Source organism: Oxyura jamaicensis, chromosome 1 (assembly GCF_011077185.1).
Source record: "Oxyura jamaicensis isolate SHBP4307 breed ruddy duck chromosome 1, BPBGC_Ojam_1.0, whole genome shotgun sequence".
Taxonomy (NCBI): domain Eukaryota; kingdom Metazoa; phylum Chordata; class Aves; order Anseriformes; family Anatidae; genus Oxyura; species Oxyura jamaicensis.
The window spans coordinates 106,740,564-106,747,873 of NC_048893.1; the positions used below are offsets into that span (position 1 = coordinate 106,740,564).

General features: G+C 38.5%; 1 long non-coding RNA gene across 1 annotated transcript; it reads right to left on the reverse strand.

The window, feature by feature from the left end:
- Positions 1 to 1,228: 1,228 nt before the first annotated feature.
- On the reverse strand, positions 1,229 to 4,499 carry LOC118156163. Its single transcript, XR_004746182.1, has 2 exons — positions 4,438 to 4,499; positions 1,229 to 4,110 (listed from the first exon to the last, which is right to left on the reverse strand). It is a non-coding gene; the product is annotated as an uncharacterized LOC118156163 (long non-coding RNA).
- Between the last annotated feature and the right edge of the window lie 2,811 nt (positions 4,500 to 7,310).

Genomic DNA, 7,310 nt, shown 5'->3' on the forward strand with positions numbered 1-7,310 from the left:
AAAGTCACACTCTACTTGTACAGCGTTGAGGCTGAAAGTCCTCATCAACTTTACCAATAATATCAGAGGTACAGAAAATACTTGCATAAGTATAGACTGACAAACATTCTGTTGGAAAGATGCTTATTTTTCCTGAAGTATTTTTCCATACATCTTGAGCTCCATCTCTAGCTAGACAACGTTTGCCCCTGTAAGTGCAAGAGTTCCTTCTCTGCTTCTCTTTGGGATATCAAACATATGGCAAAGATATTTAAATTCAGATTCATATAGATCAATCCTCACACTGGTTAGAAAAGTTATTTCTAATGAGATAGATATTAAGTAGAAATATTACTAACATTTCTAATTAAAAGTTATTACTAATGAGAACCATTAGTAAACAGTTTCAAGTTTTTAAACAAGATACTGAGCAAGTATTGTTTCAAAAGGATGAAAGTCAAAAAATAAGTGCATTTATGTTTTCTGTTTCCAGCACCTACCTTAGGGTTTTGCCTCATGTTATATGAGTGTTGTGACTTATTTCCTACACTGGGTATAAAAGAAATAGAACACATGATGGTTCACTTATGCAAAGAAACACATTGCCAACTTCAGCTGTCATAAGCTTTACTTTATTTTGAATTATATTTACATGGTTCATGACAAGTGCAAGCACCTTAATAGAGTGCAAGAACAAAGTTTCCACTGAACATAAGACAGCTTCTGTTTGTGTAAGACCAGACCAAAAAGCTGAACACTTTCATTGCTCCAACACTGTCAGAAATCTCCCTTACTTTGTCACAGAGTTTACACTATAACGACACTATAGACCCTCTGACACTTGCACAGAACAACCCAGTCAACTTTTAAACTCTCAAACCTTTTACCATTAATAAAATTATTTAACTCAGTTATAATAAGGATTTCTGATTTCATAATATTTTCATGTGTTTATTGTTTCTATGCTGCAATTAATTCCTCAGGCACATTAGCCTGGGTCTATTTTAAATCAAGGTAAAGCTTCCTCTGATAACCAAAAATGTGTGTGGATATAGATTCAAACACCATATAATGTTGATATGGCATTCACCATAGTCCCCTGTAGAATTCAACAAAGCTACACACTTTTGTACCTGCTGAGTGTGCAAATATTCAAATAAATAAATAAATAAATCATTTAATGCTCAGTGTGGGGAAAACAAAAACAAACACAACAACAGAACAACACAGCCACACAGCTATTTTTTTCTTTTTTGTTAGCCAAAACAAAAAAATAAAATCAGCCATGATATACTGAGAGAAACCTCTACAAAACTTTTGTCATTAGGTCCTTTGATCAAAGTGATAGGGAAATACTCACTGAAGACCTGCTTCATTATGGAATTCCAGCAGCTGCAGTGCAATCATGTGATTTTACATCATGACCTGTATGTATAGACAACTCTTGTTTTATGATAATCATTTTTTTTTTCTGATTCCTTGTATTAGTTATAAGCACTTCTGCAAATAAATAGTTTAAATAACTTTTACTTTAAAATGGAATACCCTAAAAATATGTTGTAAACTATTTTATTTAGAAATTTTAGGTAATTGGTTTTCACAAAGAACTGGAGAAACCTTTAAATTCAGTAGGTTAGTCTCTAAGACTTAATTTATGGACATCTTCTTTGCACATGAGGAAGGGGAACAATATGCTAGAAGAGTCATAAATGTTCATTAAACAGATGAGAGAATTAAAAACATCTTGATTACAAATGAAAGCAAGAGGATTTATGTAATGGCCTGTATATATCTTGCAGTTATTATTGAAATAAACACTACAGAATTCAGTCAACTCTTAAAATGGTGAGGAGGAACACATTTCTAAGGACAATACTAATTTATTTTCTTTAAACATTTTCTCTATTACAATCTGAGCAATTGCTCAGGGGAGAAATATTTTTCATATAATATATATATACCTATTTTTTGTATATATCAAAATGCATAAATTTGTTTTCATTGAGAATGAAAGGATGGATCTTTAGAGGGAAAGTACCACATGACAATGGAAAATATGACGCATTTGAAATCAGTCTCAATGCAATTTAGAAAAACAAATACCATCACTACCTCAGGGAAAGAACCACTAAAGACACAATAAGTATCTGAAACTAATTAAAAAAAAGAGGTCAGAGAAGTGATCAAATATAAATTTCCTTGGAAGGAAAACTGCTGCTGAGATATAAAGGCCTGTCTTTAAATGGGAACATAAAAAATAAAATAAAATAAAATAAAATAAAATCATTTGTCAAGGCTTTCATATTTATTTCCCTTCCCTAGCTTCAGTGCAGAGCATCCTTTCAAGAGATAATGGAGAGGCAAAGCCCAGCCCAGTGCTCCATATTAGCCTGCTCACCACCCTACAGGCATCCATCCGAGCCTGGATGCCTCTATTGTTCTTGTCCTGGGGCAGGCAAACGTGCTCATTCCAATGAAGGAAGTGCACACAGCAGGCATCACTCTCTGGTGACCTTCAGCTGGAGCATCTTTATGGATGGGAGGGGACTTCCTCGCCTGGAAGGTCGTTGTGAAACAGATCTTTGTGAAGAGCAGTGTGAGCACTGAGGCAAACACTGCCTTAGAGATTGGCACCACCAATGAACTGCCTCATGTAGCCTTTCAAATTCTTTTCCTCTCTAAACTGTATTCCTTCTGTCTTGCCTTCTTCTCCCCCACTACTCTCTGTGCTCCTCATGTAGGCACTAATCTCTTGCTGAAATAGTGACACCTTCTGTTTTTAATCCTATCTGGCCAGATTAAGACTGATAGTAGGGCAGCAGCAGATGCTTCAGCCTCAGAAGTTTTGATATCTCTTCCAAGCAGATGAGAGGGGAGATCTCTGCAGCACCTTCAAGGGCAGCAGCTGAGCGAAGAGGAGTGCTAACTTGTTGGAAGACTGCCATGCCTTTGCAGTGCTGCAGAATGCACTGCAGGGATGACATGCTAGGGCATCTTCAGCATGAGGACTTCTGCCTACTCATCTGCAAAGGATGTATGACAACAGTCACCTCCCTCAAAGTATAAACCTCACATGAAAGGTTACAAGGCTCTCACAGCAAGGCTACACACACAAAAGAGATAATATGGATGGGAACAGCTCAGAATATATAAGCTAAGAATACTTTTTTGCTCCAAAGAACAGACCTGAGGAGGGGTGAACACCTTGGGAGATTCTCTTCTGACTGCAGATGGTACATCTCTTCTATGCCACCATACTATCTGGATAGTAGTACCACGTGGATCCTGACATTTCCAGGTAGCAGAGTGGTAGGAGAACACAGGAGGGACAGAGCATTGTACAGATGAACAGCTTCACCATGAGTGGCAAAGAGATGCACAGAAGACAGAAAATGTTAGGGTACCACATGACTTCATGGAAAGCATGTGTCAAAGCCATTAGACTTCTGATTTTGAGCTGTGCACAAACTGTGTACATTGAGTGTATTTAAATACATGACATTTTTACAATTGCCCTCAGACTCTCCGGTTGTTTTACAATTAGCTCTTGTTTTCCGGTCTTTAATTAAACTGTAAGATGCTTAGGGCACCATCATGACTACTCCTATTTATACGATGTTTGGCACATAGACTTTGAGGCATTCCCAAATGTGGAGAAAAAAAAAAAAAAAAAAAAAAGACAGCAAAGTATTATGAAGTAAGCTCTAACTTAGAAATCTATTCTTCTAGACTATATAAACTTTGGTTATTCAGCTCTGGAAAAGTAAAAGCAGAGAAACTAGTGGGAAAACATTCAATAGAGAAAAAAAATACATAATAATGTATACACATGCCCAGAGAAATAGAAATATAAGTAGGCAAGAGCAACCACATTAAAAAGCTAAGTTTTGGATCGGTAATGCAGCACAACATATGCAGGTGTCTTATAAAAGGAAGCCAAGTAATTACTATATCTTAGAATAAAACAAAAATAAACAGTCCCTATGACTCTCTTCCTCTGGATTCTGCCAAGGAGCAGGTTGTCCTAGAGTTTAAGGAGCAGTATCTATTCTTCAGTGTATTTGGCATCTTCAGGAAGGGTACAAAACCTAGATCACTTGTAGACCTTCACTTCCTGGAGAAGACCCACATCTGAAATTGACACAAAATTAAACGAGCGAGATCAAGAGAAAAACTTTTATTTTCTATATTGTTCCTAGGCTTTTTAATCAAGAAGGCATCTAATCAGAAGGCATCTTATAGCAAGAAAATAGGCTTCCACATATTTTAGCTTGTCAAATTTAATTGAAATATTTGAACTTTATTGAACTACTTGAATTTAAGTCACAATAAAAGAGACAAAAAAGTCTTTTATCTAGCTGGGCTCTCTTGCAGACATGACTCTAAACTATTTCTTCAAACTCCTCTTAATTTCTTATAACTTGGATGATTTTTTTTTTTACCTTTGTTTATACAAACCTTGTTTTCAGTCTTGTCATATCCATATTGAGTTCTGTAATCTCACCACTGCATGGTCAGTATTTTTATATTTTCACTGATCTTTCAAGAAGACCACAAGAGGGTACCTGAAACAAACAAACAAACAAACAAACAAACAAACAAACAAAAAACAGTGATATCAGTAACTACACATGAAAGGCCAAAAGAAGAAATACATGTAGCTGTGAGGGGGGAAGAGGGGAGGAGAGGCCCAGCTAGAGCTCATATAGACCATTGACATTGAAAGTTAAAGATGTTATGCAATCGTCCTTTCCCTAAAATTAAGATCTTTCAGCTAGGCAAAAAAACAATACCTCATAACACAACATGCGCAAGTCCCAACATAGGCAGCTGTATGTGAACATTTTATACGTCTTAACCACTTTGATTTGTTTTGGAATATGTTACTACCCTTTCCGCTGAGTGACCTCATCACCCAGCCTTAGCAACTGCTGCTGAGCTGACCGATGAACAGTGCAGAGACTGCAGGGTGAATTCAAGCATTTGACTAGGAGAGTAGAGAAAGATGACATGCTCCAGAAAAGCTTTTTCCTGGAACAAGAATGGATAGTTATGGCAAACAGATGGAGGGAATCAAATCCAAAACACAGTGTGTGACCTATCTCAGATAGAGTCTCCTTCTTGCATTTCATTTTGGCAAAATTCGAGTATTGCTTATGCCAACAGAATGTTCATGAACTGCAGATCTTGACAGCAGGCTCCAAGTTACAATCCTTCCCCTATCAAGACTAAATGGACAAAGTAGTTCGGCAGTAAATACTGACTTCAGAGAAGCATATACAAAAAATAACATAATGTAAAAAACAAAACAAAACAAAGCAGAACTTCTATTCCTGAGTCAAGGGAACCCGTTTTTGCCTTTCAGCAATGTGACAGCCTTGGTTTCACATTGGCTAGAGCAGGCAGCTGTTTCAAGGCTCTTAAAATCCACAGATGTGAAAGAAAATGCACTCTGAAAAGGGCTGTGTTGTTAATCTCCCTAAATCAAAGATGGAAACAGGGCTCCATTTCTCTGTTTGACAACGGCATGACAATACCCCAAGTGAAAAATGGAAGAGTCAGTCCCTGCTAACTCTGCCAAGGACTCAGAGCCACACAGCGATTTGCTAACAGAGGTATGGGTCAGAAAGTCAGGAACCGAGACAACCAGCACAACATCTGGAATCTGAAAGACCCAGCCCATGTTTCTGAGAAGTCTTATTTATTTACTACCTGTTCTCTTGAAAGGAGTCATCAGCCTTTAACTGGCTTCTAAAAATGAAAATTACAACTGGGGGAAAAAAACAGAAGGAAGGCAAAGAAGACTACAGACTAGCAAAATCTCAGACTGAAGTCGTCCTGTGTGGCCTGCTTTCTTTTGTGTAAATTGGGAAGAGAAACCATCATACAGAAAAATGTCATTAATATTAATAGTTATAAGGAGAGTAACACAAAACATTCATAGTGAAGACATTTGAAATGTAGTCATTGAGTGTGCCAGAAACTACCGCCCTTTTTGATCTGCTGTCACTGCTTCTCATGACAGCATCCCCCAACCTGTTTCAGCAAAAGTAAACTGAATTGCTGCTTGCCAGCCCACCTTATTTTGAATCAGCTTTGGGCACGACTGCAGTGACAGCTATGCCAGCAGCCCAGAAAGGACTGCAACATTTTTGGGGGGAGGAGAAGTGATAGCAAGCAGCCTGAGGAAACCTCTTTATCAAGGATGCGTACTGATTCATCACACATGTGACTGCAAGAAGAACCAACAATGTTTTTTCCTTTCCTGTTCCCTACTCAAAGAGCTGCACAGCTCTTTTGTTCTTATTTCTGTCTATTTCTACCTGCATAGGGTCTGAATGCTTGTCTATCTCATAGAGTAGGGACCTGAAGAACTGTTTTGCTTTGCTCTGAAAACAGCTCTCATCTCAAGATATACCAGTTCTCATCAGTCTGTTCTACTTACAGTTTATTTTTGGTTTTGTTCAATGTTTACCTCATGTCAAATGTAATGACAGACACCAGAATAGGAAGCAAACCCTACCTCTCCTCACATGCAACTGCTCTAGAGCACCTATCCTCACAACAGTTGTGTCCCTGGAGAGTTGTACCAGTTATAATCCTCAGAGCCTGGATGGGGATTATCCCAGGAGATGTATTCTGTGGGTTCAAAGCCCTCCTCCAAAGTGAGGAGGTGAATGCCATTTGAACCTGCACACCTTCTGCTGCAGCAAGCTATGGTTGAACTGTCATTAACAAGGGGGGCTACTTAAAGTAAATTTCTGTGTTTCTCCTATCTCTCTATTCAGGGAACTTCTGAGCCTGTAGAGGAGCCTTGGATTAGTCTAGGGGTATTTTCTGTTTGTTTTAGATGACTCTTTGAGACTTCTGTTTGGTCTGTGTCCTTTCAGGAGTAGGGTGGTGCTTGAAAATGGGGTGGTCTCAGTCATTCTCAGAGACTTGGACATTAAGATCCTCCTAAATCCTCCTTTAGTCACTGTAGATTGCTGAAAGCCTCTCTGTGCTGGGGTCAGCTTCTGACTATGTCTTTTTATACTGTGAAAACAATGGGATTCAGATGTTGGGGAGGGCTTGAGGGACTACTGTAATACAAATAATACATTAGAATGACATGCCACTTGGAGTGTGAAAAGCATAGCATAAAATCCCAACAGCTGCATTCCTTTGCTGTTCTGGCAAATAAAACTCAATTGCAAACACAGAAAGTGGATGCGTGTGCACCTGAAGCAAAATCATCTTTCAGCCTGAGAGAATTCTAGTGGAAACTGTTGCGCCGTGTGTGCCAAGTCTCAGTTGTGATTGTGGTGAGCTGCCTTTCCCACATACCTCCC